The sequence below is a fragment of the Aedes albopictus genome, chromosome 2 (genome assembly GCF_035046485.1).
Source record: "Aedes albopictus strain Foshan chromosome 2, AalbF5, whole genome shotgun sequence".
NCBI classification, from domain to species: domain Eukaryota; kingdom Metazoa; phylum Arthropoda; class Insecta; order Diptera; family Culicidae; genus Aedes; species Aedes albopictus.
The window spans coordinates 51,974,170-51,987,904 of NC_085137.1; the positions used below are offsets into that span (position 1 = coordinate 51,974,170).

Consider the following 13,735-nt stretch of genomic DNA (forward strand, 5'->3'; position numbering starts at 1 on the left):
GGCTTATTTGAAACAAAATGAATGATACTTACTGCATAGACATTGAACCACACATATTTGTTGAATTTTACATACTAAAACTTAACGTAAAGTTGCCTCATTTTTTGAAGCGTGGTAAAATGTGCTAACTTTACATAACATTTTAATATACAAAAATCGTTAAATACGTTAAGTTAAAGACATCAAACGTAAATTTAGTTAATTATCTTTGAAATGAGCCAAAAATAATTAAAATTGAACTATAGATGACGAAGATATCACCAATTCACTTTTCCATATTTTACGAAAGTGACCCCAAACTTTTGGTCGATTACATCAAGGATTAATTTATTTAATAACTTTTTTTCTAGATTTTTTAGCTAAGTTCTGTAAAAAGCAGTTGAAAGCTAATAGAAAATGGGTCATATTACCGCTCTCATCTTAAAACTTGGTCGACCCAACTTCCAGCGACCCTGCCGTAAGTTTATGTTCATTTTTTTAGAAAATTTAGCAACTTTGGGTTAAGTTAACATACAACATATTTTGAAAAAGTTTTTTTTAAATCATGTTCAAAGTTTCTTCGGCTTCTTCTTTTCTTCTTTTGAATGGAACCTAGGGTTTTGAAATCGGACGCAGATTGGCGGAGATATGGGCCTAAAAAAATGACATGTTTTTGAGGGGGTGACCCCAAACTTTTGAACGGGAGTGTAAGGTTTAAAAGTTTTAAATTGGGACGTTTGACGAATACATCTGCTCTTGAAAAACAACTGAGAACATTTTGGTCGGAGGTATTTGACAAACTCAGTTCTCAAATTTTCAATTTTCGGTAATTACCCATTCAATGTTCACAACTATTCACTACTTTCTAGAGCAAAAGCATAATAATGTGACAACTGATGTGCTCCTTTTAAAAAAAAAAAGACACTACACCGTCTTCAGCCAGAGGCTGCACAGACTGAACATTACACTAACACGAGATAACGGACAACACACATAACACCCAGTAGCCCAATGGAGAATTTTCCGTTTGACGAAAAGTTTTCCCCAACTGGAGCGGGAATCGAACCCGCACTCCGAGGCTTACGAAACGCCTAGACGACTGACGCCGCTAACCGCACGGCCACGAAGCCCACAAGGCAATCCTATCCAAAAAAAATAGTAGACATCCCTCAAGAAAAACCTAAGTTAATCATAACTTAAACATATTGCGATAGTTCTGCAAGAATGTTTGCAGCATTTTATGGATAATTTTCTGAGTCTCTATATTTTCAAAAAAAAAAAAACATTAAAGCTGAAATTTTTGAAAAATAAACCTTTGAATACTGGAGAAGTCTCCGAAGATACTGAAAAGGAACTCCTGGGGGAAGATCTGAATGGATATCCTGAAGATTTTCTTAATCAATTCTTGAAGAATTTTATGTAGAAATCTCTGGAAAAATCTTTGAATGTATCGTAGGAGGAATATCTAACTAACCCAATAAAAAGTTAGCGGAGAATTTTCTGAACTAACTTTCTGGGAAACCCTCACTGCATTTCTCAGTGAATCTTTTCGGATATTTTAAAAGAATTCCTAGAGAAATCAGGTTATGAATATCCTGCACAATTTTCATTACCTGTAGGAATTCCTAGATGTACATATTTCTAATCCAAAAATATCTAGAGAAACTAATGGATGAAGTTCTGTAAATTCTTTTGGAAAAATCTATTGAGATATTTCTTACGGAGTTTCTGAATTAACCGTGGATACATTCCTAGAAGTATGCTTAAAAGAAATTCGGCTTAAAGCCCTGAACGAATTTTGAGAATTATTCTTGATGAAATCGTTGCAGAAATTCCCGAAGAAAACCATTGATTTCCAGAGAAGTCACTGAAAACATGTTTTAAGGAATCCATTGTGGCATTTCTGAATTGATTGCTTGAAGAATTTCCTAATCAATTCTTGAGGGAATTTTTGAAGAAACCTCTAATGAAATTCCTGTAGAAGTATCTGGAGAAATTGTTAGACGTATCTCTAGAGGAATATCTGAACGACTCCAAGGATATTTTTTTGGTAAAATCGAAGGAGAATTTTCTGAAGTAACTTCCTGAGAAACCCCTGATGCAATTCCTAAAAGAATCTCTTAGAATATTCATAAAGGAAATTTTGGGTACATGGGAAGGTCCATAAATTACGTCACGTTTTTGGGGGAGGGGGTTTGGCAAAATGTGAAAACCCATACAAAAATTTCAGAGGTCTCATACAAAAAGTTTGACATATGGTGGAGGGGGGTTGAAAATGGGTAATTTTTGCGTGACGTTGGGTAATTTTTATGGACGTTCCCTATTTATGTATCACAAATGTCTTAAGTGACGAATGGATGAAGTTCTGTAAAAATTATCTACATTTTTCAAGAGATTTTAAGACATTTTCAGCGAATTCCCTAAAAAAAATCTGTGGATAAATTTTTAGAGGTATGCTTAAAGGGATTCTGCTGAAAACACTGATAGAAAAACCCTTGAGGAATTTTGAGAAACATCCTTGAAAAAGTTCTTGGAAACCTTCCTATGTGATTTTCCAATGGGTTAATTGTGATTATTTTTGGAGAAATTCCTTGCAGGGTTCATAAAAATCGATGGCGAAATTTCCGCACGAACCCTATAAACAATTTCTGAAGGCATCCCTAAGAAACTTCCGAAAGTATCCATGGAGGATTTTCCAGAGGAATCCTTGAAGGAATTTCTGAAGATTCATAAAACTTTGATCTAAAGGAATCCCTGGTGATATTTTTAAAGCCCCTTTTGCATTCATTCGTGAAAGAATCCTTGGAAGATCTGGCGAAGGAATTCTTGGATAGGTCTTCTAAAGAAAACCTTAGAGAACATTCTGAACAAATATTTGAAGAAATTTCTTAAAAAATCAAATAAATAATTTTGAAAGGTATTCATCACAGGTTTTTCATATGACTTTTTTGAGCAATTTCCGGAGAAACCACGGAAATAATTTAAGAAAGATACTTTAGAATACTGTGGTGGTTCTGAATTGCGGATTTTTTAAGGAGTTCCTCCTATTGTAAGGTCCTGTACCATTTGGATAGGAGTAGCTATTTTGGGCACTTGCTGCTAGAACTAAGTCAGTTTAATATCAAATGATTTGATTTTTTGTATATACCCAATTCTCTTTTGCACGAGTCCAATTTTCGCATTTCTGAGAAAGTCCATCAATGATTTTCTAGAGGAATCCTTCGAAAATATTTTGGAGGAATCTCTTTTTGAATCAAACTTTGAAGAAATTACTGGAGAAAGTCATGGTGGAATTTCCTAAGCAATCTTTGCATCATTCTCTGAAAGTATCATTAGAGAAAATAGTTTTTTTTATTTGCTGGTGTCTTTTGACTCGGCTAAGACCTATGTGGATCAATCTCGCCTGTGAAAGTAGTTATGAATTCCTGTTTATTGGTGGTTTCTAGATGAACCCCATCTAGAGGTTCTATTTGAAGGAAACTTCGTGAGAATTGAAAAGTCCCAAAAAATGACCACGTGGGTTATGGACAGCGCCAAACCTCACAAGAAATTCTGTATTAAACCCAGAAGGAGTTTCTGAATAAAACCATTGAACAAGTCCTTTTTTAAGAACTTGAGAAATTTCTAAAAAGTTTTCTGAAGATAATTCTAGAAAAAATGAAGAAAAAAATCCATGGATGAAATTTACAAAGGAAACCTTGGAGATATTTTTAAAAGATTTCTTCATAGAAAACCCGAGTGAAAATCTGTAGAAATCGTCGAGAAAATTTTTGTTGGGATCCGTGGAGAAACTTCCTAAGTATTTTTAGAAGATTTTCTGAATGAAAACATGGAAAAATTTCTAATGGATTCGTGAATAAGTTTTGAATAAATATCTGAAGATATTTTTGAAAACGACGAATTTCTTGTAGGGTTTTTTTTCTGAAGGAATTATTGAAGAAATTGAATCTATGGAAGGTGCTATAAAGGATCTCGAGTACTTGAAAAAAATCCTGCAGAAATCTCGAAAGGTTGTTCTGGAGAAAATCCAAAAGGAAATTATAAAGATAAAAAATTGAGAAATTTTTTTTCGCAATCCGTGCAAGATTTTTTTTTTTTGAACGAAATTCGAGAAATTTCAAGAGACATTCCTAGAAAATATTTGTAGATACATTTTAAAAACAGCTTTTGAGGATTTTTTGATAAAAATTTTGAAAGTAATCCTTGCGGAATTTCTGGAGTAATCTTTAGGAACGTTTTCAAAGCAATCCGTGGAGAAACTTCTGAAGTAGGTATTTTCTGAACAAATTCCCAAAAAAAAGGAAAATCGGCACTTACGGTCCATCTCATGTAAATATATGACCCATAATTTATATGAACGGTATTGGAAAAACAAGAAATAGTCACTATTGGACGAAAATACTATATAGTGGGCGTAAAAACATAATAATTAAAAAAAAAAATGAACAGTTTATAAACTAGAAAAACCCATACAAAATCCAAAAATGGCTTTTATTGTACCTTTTTCTCCCGGTATAGCCATTTTCTTGATTCGCTTAGACCTTTCGAATAAGATATGAGTTGGAACACATCCCATATATTTTTACCATTATCTTTTCTGAATAAATATCTGGAGGATTTTTTTTAAAAACGACAACATCCTGAAAGAATTCTTGGAGGAATTTCTGAGGAAATTCATAGAGTCATGCATGCAAGATTTCCAAACAGAATTCTTTGTGATTTGAAGGAGGACTCCCCAGCGGAATTTCTAAAGAAATTCCCGAAAAAACGACCGAAAGCATTTTTGAAAGAATGCATGAAAGAATTTCTGGAGGGATTCTTGAAGAAATTTCCGAGGGAATTTTTGGTAGATTTTCAAATTCCTGGAATAATTACTGAAAAAATCTCTGAAGGATTAAAAAAACATTGGAGAAATATCCAAAAGTAGTTCGAAATACGATTTTTTCTTCTGGGATTTTCGGAAGTATTTTTTTGAAGGAAATCCTCTAATGGAGATTTTTATGTACCCTTGGAGGTTCAAGAAAAAAAAAACATTTACACAGTTTTTTTTTTCATTTTTAGTGCGAGACTTTTCCAATACCATGAAGTAAATATTTCTGGCACGAAAAATTGTACTTTTAACTAGTGCAATTATTCTTACGGAAATGGATTTTTCTTACTTGGGTGGGGCGTTCAAAAATGATAAACTCTCAAAGGTTATTGGAGGACCCTCGATGGCACCACTGGCGCTTCACCAAAGAGGTCAAATGTCGTGGTCCTTTGCCAGAAGTCCCCTTTCATCATTCGCCTTATCCCATTTTTCCTTACCCTTTTTTTTTGTCAGGCTACACATATCACAACCTTGTTTTCGAACTAACACTCACTCGGTGCTCAGCTGCAGTTTGTGATCATTTGTCATATACTCGCCACCTCACTTCAATCTTCTTCTGCGTCCCCCTCGATCACAGCTCGATGCACTCACTTTAATTCGCTTACGTTTTCTCATACTAGCCACAATTTCTTCCTCCTTCCGGTGGCGACGGCAAGAACTTTTCTTCACTGATTATAACTCATAATATTCACTGCCCGTGCGGCCACCTTGGCTCGCCAGAAGAAGTCCACAACCGTTTATATGCTGATGCTGGCTGGTGGCCTTCGTCGTTTCACAGTTTTCTTCACCGTAGCTGCGGCTGTCTTGAAAGGTGAGTAAATAAATTTATCCACACTTTTCCGGAGTTGTTCGAAGAGCGTTTGGTTAGTTGGTTGGTGCTGTTCCTTTTGGTGCCGGTGCCGCCTTTTGTGTGATAGATTGATTCAAGCTTTCGTTCCCCCGGACCAACAACGTATGTCAGGCGCAGAAGAATCGTACCATATGAACGATTTGAGAACTTACTCGATTGTCGGTACGGTCGGTTGCTAGCTTGCTGCCTCATACCGATATGCCCTGGAGTTTTATCGGTTTTCTTTGCATGCCATTTTTTGTCGAATCTAATATTGAGCTTCGAGAAAGAGGAGCAAGTGTCCCCTCTGAAGAATAACTTCTGACAATGGAAAAGTTTATGACCGTACGTGTGCTAACTATATCTTGCTGCTAGTTATGCAGATAGGGTGTTAATCAAAAAAGAAATAAACATAACAAATAATGCATAACTAAGAAAAATGAGAAAAAAAAACACAAGAATTCCAGGAATAACATGCAAAAAAATGAAAAAAAAAAGAAATATTTCAGAGATTAAAAAAATACGCAATGAAATAGAAAACAAAACACACAAAACAGCAAAACGCAAGTTACATCTAAACAGTCGTCACAGTAAAAGAAACTAAACAAATCGAACAATTCCCATCCCAGCATTCCACCACCCAACCAATAAACGAACGATCGGTCGCAATTTTCCGCCATCGCCTTTGGAAATGGATATATGCGAAACCTCACACGTGTCTTGTCCCCCAAACCGTACACCAGACACTTTCCCTCCACCTTAAGGTACGTACTGCCCCAAAAAAAGCGCTAAACTTTATTACACGCAACGTTGACTACTGAGCCTCTACGAAATGTCGGCGATATTTTCGATAGAATTGTTGTCACTACTGCGAGCGTCCGTCGTTCAATGCCATCGGGGGAAATCCTCCAGGGTTCATTAAATGTGTTTTGGCACGAACAGTGACACCGTACCGGTGGTGCCGCTGGCTTCACTTGTCGTCCGTTACGATGCGTCGACGCTGTCGTCGTGCCGGTCGGCGTTGTCACACCTCCTAGGGGGACATTCGTTCCTGTGTTAGCAAGAAGCCAAATGGACAGACACCAAAGTGACACATTTTTTCTTCGCAATTCCAATACACTGACTGGCTGCTGACCGGTGGCGGCAGCATGACACCCCGAAGGAATGAAAGGTTGCTTCATCAAGTCTTTAGTCTACGACAGGCCTCCGGGTGATCCGAATGATGAAGGAATCTCTGTGGGGAAATGCGAGAAATAGAGAGGAGATGAAATACTGGCTTTAGTTGGGGTAATTTCATTAACAGTAACAAAATTCGCTTCAATGATATATTTGGAGATGGCAACAAAAAATGATGAATGCTCATTTCGTTAGGTACAGTTCTCATTATTCCATGATAGGGGAAACGTATGTTTTCACATATATTTAATTTATCAAAATCATCGATAAGACGTGGCTTGAGCTTGAAAACATCATTTTGCGAACAGAAGGATCGACGATCCTGGAACGCCATCAGGATAGGATAACCACAACCATTATTGTATAAATCAAGCGCATACCATTGTACTCTCGTGTTAAGGACATACATGAGTAAATCCAAGGATGACCGTCACAATGGCTGTCCTGCAAATACTGAAAATACGGATCTAGTCAAGCAAACAGTGTTGTTTTCATGACTAGATCCTTACTTCCAATATTTACAGGGCAGCCATTGTGACGGTCATCCTAGATTTACTCATGTATGTCCTTAACACGAGAGTACAATGGTATGCGCTTGATTTATACAATAATGGTTGTGGTTATCCGATCCTGATGGCGTTCCAGGATAGTCGATCCTTCTGTTCGCAAAATGATGTTTTCAAGCTCAAGCCACGTCTTTGTGTGTACAAAGCTGAATTTTCTTGCTTGCTAAGTTGTGGTACACATAGAGTAGCATTTTCGAAAAATGCACTTGGTCGTGCTCCCATTTCACCTTAACCCTACTTTTGCTTTAGGATCATTTATTACCCAAACAGCACACAACGTCCTTCAAACAAACCATCAACTGAAAGCACTTGGCCTACCTAACAGTTTTGCCGAAGAAACTATCTTTCGAAGTCATTAGGATCCTGAAATATATAAGTTATACATTTTGTATGCTCACTAGCGCCATCCAGTGACAAAACCTAGAAAGGAACGGTGTAACAATTGCAAACCCTTCCCAAGTAACACACTTGTCACAGAAGAGTCACGACGGCGCAGGTTTTTGTTGCGCAGAAGTTATTGTGACTTACTTCTAACAAATAAACACTTACTTGGTAGAAGTAAGTCACAGTGACTTCTGCGCAACAAAAACCTGCGCCGCTGTGACTCTTCTGTGACAAGTGTGTTACTTGGGTTGGCATTCCAAAATTCTTTGCTGAAGAAATAATCTTTCATGGTATTTTTATATTCCTGCGGTACACTAAGAGCCAGAGATGCCTTATATACAGATTTATCTGTATTATACAGATTTTTAAGCATCTGTACAGATTTGATTTTATATGAAATACAGATTTTTTAGCTACAGAGGCTATTTTGTTTTTGTATGGGATACAAATTTTTCACCCAAATTTTGTTTGATGGGGATGAACCAGCCTCGGGCTGAAATTCCCCATAATAAAAAGTCAATAATAATAATAATAACCCAAATTTTGTATGGGATACAGATTATTGGGAAAAGCCATACAGATTTTTCAAAAAAATCATCTGGCATCCCTGCTAAGAGCACAAAAGAGTCAAATAGAAAGTCTAAACTGATCTAGATCTAGTTGCAATCGTTCTTTACCAAAAACGAAGACGTAAAAATGTTGTAACAACCTAAACCAAGCACGCTTCCTAAGACTGCAACCTTCCAAGATGCATATCTAGAGCTCTAGAATGTGATAGAACTGATCTCGATCAGTTAAACCGTTTCTAGATCAACATCGAAGGAATTGTAATGTAGAACCAGCTAATCCGAAGCATTTTATCAAAGACTGCAACAGGGTTGTTAACGTTAATCAACGATTAACGCCGTTTCGTTAATTCGTTAACGTTAATTGTAACGATTAACGAATTTTGCGTTGATTTTTCAGGCGCGTTGATCAACGTTAACGTTAACGCAGAGCGTTGATTTAACGTCAACGATTCCGTTACTTTTGCGTTAATTATGTGAATGAGTATCAGTGACAAATTTCCTAATAAAGGTTCTCTAATTCCTAAACTGCCGTCAGTCAAGCTAAAAAAGAAAAATCATGGGTAAATTGCAACATTATCCTCATAATTTATTTCATTCTAAATTGACTTGATAGGATTAGTCAAATAATGCATATATTTTGATCAAACCTTGGATCAAACCACATTTCCCGTGTTCCATCAGCTAACCCAAAATTATATGTGGCAACTCCTTAAGCGACTATTGGAACCTTGCCTAGTGCGCGAGGAGTTATTAGTCCACTAATATGGGCGCCTTTTGATGGGTAACGAGTCATTTTATGAAATTATAGTCACTGCAACTCTACAAGATGAGTATCTTGAGCTCTGGAGAGTTATTTTTCTAAATTCTTAATCACTTAACCTAATTTACAGCTCGATTGTCCACTGGGGCACTACGTGAGCAATTTCAATTGACAGCTGCACTTACATTTTTGTACAGCGCCTAGATTCTATTCTACTTAATCGAACTGGTTGCCTTTCTGCTACTTTCACTTTTTCTACTTTATACCTAGTAGAATGATGAGCACAAGGATGATGATGGATGGCCGTTGTTCCTTTCCAGTCCGATTGGGGGTCCATAATAAGTAGCAGTTCGCCGATGTCCAGGTATCCGGGTCCGTTTGAGCCATGGGGCTCAGAAGAGGGTCAGTGTCAGTCGCTCTCGGGGGAAAAGCAACTGACGAAAAATTGCATGTGCTGGGGCTGGGAATCAAACTCATGACCATCCGCATATGAAGCGAACGTGTGACCAACTACGCCACGGGCCCCGGCAACTGGAGAGTTATATCTGAAGAAAAATAAATGAATTAGATCAGTTACAGCAGGTCTATACAAAATCCGAAGTTGTAAAATTGTAGCTACCAACCTAGCCAAAGACTACAACCCTCTAGGATACATATTTAGGGCAGCCTATTTATTGCACCCATAAACAAATGGAAATGCAAATAGAAACGCTCCATAGAATATCAAAAAGGGCCCATATAGCCGAGGCGGTAAACGCACGGGTATTCAGCATGACCATGCTGAGAGCGACGGGTTCGATTCCCGGTCGGTCCAGGATCTTTTCGTAAAGGAAATTTCCTTGACTTCCTTGGGCATAGAGTATGTTCGTGCCTGCCACACGATATACGCATGCAAAATGGTCATTGGCAGAGGAAGCTCTCAGTTAATAACTGTGGAAATGTTCATAGAACACTAAGCTGAGAAGCAGGCTTTGTCCCAATGAGGACGTTACGCCAAGAAGAGAGAGAGAGAGAGAGAATATCAAAAAGCGCTCCATGAAGAATGAACTTATATACCATGAAAATGTGCAATGCTACACATAAATAATTGAAAACGTTCCATACTTTATAAAAAATGTACCGGTAAAACATAAAATTTTCTCATTAAAAGTGAAATTTTGCACCACTAAATAATACTGAAATGCTTCATAATAAAATTCAAGTACTCCATAGAAAAATGCAAATGCTCCATAAAAAATTGAAATTGTACCCACAGAAAATTGAACATTGTTCAATAGAAAAATTAATTTGCACCATAAAAAAATGAAATTGCACCATAGAAAATAGATGAATTCTCCATAAGTATGATCAAACTGCACCATAGAAAATATGAATTGCTTCATGAAAAATTTAAAATCCTCAAAAGATAGCATAGTCTCCTAATTTAATTCGACAGGGCTGAATTGCTTTACATTGCACTGCTTTAGTGGTGCAAATGTTTAAAGTTATGGAGAATTTTCATTTTCTTAAGGAGCAAATTGTATTTTATGTGGTGCAGTTGGATAATACTTATGGAGCATTTGTCTATTTTATATGGTGCAATTTCAATTTTTTATGGTGCAAATTATTTTTTCTATGGAGCAATATTCAATTTTCTATGGGTACAATTTTATTTTTTTATGGATCATTTGCATTTTTCTATGGAGCATTTCAGTATTATTTCACTTTTATTATACACAGTATTGTTGCAAAATTTCACTTTTAATGAGAAAATTTTATGTTTCACCGGTACATTTTTATAATGTACGGAACGTTTTCAATAATTTATGGGTAACATTGCACATTTTCATGGAACATATGTTAATTCTTTATGGAGCGCTTTTTGATTTTCTATAAAGCATTTGCAATTTGTTATGGTTGCAATAACCTTTTACCCATATTTAGATAATAGATTCACACATTCAAAAAGAAAAAAAAATAGTCTAGAGCAGTTACTGCCAATCTAGATCATAACCGAAGGTTTGCAAATGCGGTATCAATCAATCCAAGGTACTTCTTCGAAGAATCCAATGTTCTAAAACGCATATCCAGTACACTAGATAATCATATCGAAAGATGCAACTGATCTAGATCAATTAAAGCAGATCTAGAACAAAACCTAAGAAAGACATAACAATATAGCACTAATTTGCATTTCGCAGAAAACTCCGACTTTCAAGGACGAATATCGAGGAGAAAAATAAAGCTTATCTAGATGAGTTTAAACAGATCTAGATTAGAACTTAAGACATAACAGAATATTAACAATCAATCTAGACAACTTTGCTGAATACTGAAGACTACAATCCTCTAGGATGCTTGGCAAGACCACTTAGGGGTTTGTTCGCCGCAATCGATCGAAGCTAGGGATATTCAAGATAGCTACGAATAGTTTGCCTCTACACGGGGCTGCCAAACTACCCAAATTTGAGTTCTTTTGACGCAATCCCATAGTTTAGCCCAATAACTCAAATTTTTAAAAGTCACTACACCGTCTTCAACCAGAGGTTGTACAGGCTGAACAAGCACTCATATTAGCCAACGGACAACACACATAACACCCAGTGGTCCAGAGTAGAATTTTCCGTTTGACGAAAAGTTTTCCCCGACTAGAGCGGGAATCGAACCCACACTCCGAGGCTTACGAAACGGCTAGATGACTGACGCCTCTAGCCCAAATTTGAGTAAATCTATTGAACTCACAATAGGTAGTTTGCCTTTAACGATTGTACGACATTTACCCGAAAACAAGTTCCCCGAATACAGTTTTCCCGAAAGTTGATTCCCTGAATGTACCATTTCCCCGAAAAATGTTTCCCCGCAGAATATGACACCGCAAGTGAAAAATAGGCAACAAAGAAGGCACGGCAACAACGCTTTGTTTTTTCGTTAGCAGATAATGACAAAATCGCTCCCGAGTTTGTTCACAACAAAAACGGTAGGAAAATTTGTCTCGTTATATTCATATCGTGGTTTTGGCATTGTTTTACGACTGAAACTCGACTCTGAGGTTTGCAAGAGTCTTCATTCGTCCAAATGCTTATAAATTCGATGATGTGGTTCAAAACTTTCAGCAGAAAAGTCGGAATATCGGCACACACACGACAATGTTTGTTTATTTGCTCTCATCATGTTGTTTGTTTCATTGCTCTCATCGCCCGACATGCGTTTGTTGCGGAGCGTTTTTATTACCAACATGCACAGCTTAGGACAAAGCGTTTGTTTTTCGGCGTGATCCGTTTTTCGTCCCCTGCTTAACCAAAAAATGTCAGGCCGAAGTACGTTTTGCCGAATGGGTTGTTCACCTGTCTACTTAATTTTCTTTATAAAAGATATTAAAAATTTGTTTTCGAAATGCTAAAAGACGTTTTGAGTCCCTTGGGTATTGAACATTTCTGGAGTCTAGTACATTCTATGGATACTGGGAGTTAAGGGTCATTTGGCCGAACACCGTTTGGCCGAATGCCGTTTGGCCAAAAATGAATAATGAGCTAAAGTGATAATTCTACTGCAGTGCACTATTTCCCACATCACTATACATTGAAAGGGCAGCATATGTTTCAAAGAAGAATAAATCTCTGATTGAATAATGGAAGTTCCAGCGTTAACTAATCTCTGAATGAAAAACTAGAAAAATAGCCTACGAATAAAAGAAGGAAATATGTTTGATGATCATATTGGTAGCCAGCATGTCAAAAAGTTCTTTTACATTCCTTTGATTTTAATTTGGCCAGACGTCATTCGGTCAAACTGCATTCGGTCAAATGGCCGGACACCAATCTTTAATCATTTTCCCTTTTCTCACATAGATTATTTATTGATGTTGATGTTATACTGTTACGGAAATATTGATGATCAATCTGCCAACATTTTATCTGAAATTTTCCCTTCCTTTTATAACACGCATTTGTTTAGGGTTGTACTGCTGCATAGTTTATTGACGATAATGAAACTACTGACTGCCCCATGCTAGAATTAGCTTCTGTCGGCTATACTTTTAAGTATTGAGTTTTTTGTCGGTCAAACTGGTTTAATAATCTTCTCTTCTTAACAGCTATTTCATCACGGATGTTGCCTTTTTTTAAAAATAGGCAGTTCTTATAACGTTTATGCATATAATACATTCTTATTATTCAACTAGATGACCGTTCATGGCTTTAAACTCAATCGGACAGACAACGACAGACAACCTAACGACACTTTCTGCCTAATGAACTTCGCCCCAACGTACTTCAGCCTAACATGCTTCTGCTTAATGACCGTCTGTTTAGCCTTATTGATAACCTTTCTTATAATAAAATATCCTTTCTTTCAAATATAGGCTATTCTGTTAAGAAAACTGTTCAATTAATTATCAGTTATTTAAACAACTTTTGTGCTGATAATGAACTTTAGCAGATTACCACAATAACGTTGACTCGTTTTGAAGGTGTTATGTGTTTTGGAGGGCGTTTTAATCGATTGAGTATTCTAAAATATCACGAAAGAACAGCCTATGAATAAAAGAAGGGAAAATTATGATGAGCGTTTTCATAGTTGTGTGCCATATCATTTTCAATCAGTACAACAGACAAAAAACGCAAA

The 13,735-nt window shown here is 36.7% G+C and overlaps 1 protein-coding gene across 1 annotated transcript in view; it reads right to left on the minus strand.

Annotated features, from left to right (window-relative positions):
* The window catches only part of LOC115267542 (potassium voltage-gated channel protein Shaw-like), a 178,294-nt gene that overhangs the window by 49,105 nt on the left and 115,454 nt on the right, over positions 1-13,735 (minus strand). Inside the window, exon 2 of the mRNA XM_062847599.1 lies at positions 5,287-5,648. The gene's annotated coding sequence lies outside the window, so the exon portion shown is untranslated. The remainder of the gene's footprint in view (positions 1-5,286; positions 5,649-13,735) is intronic.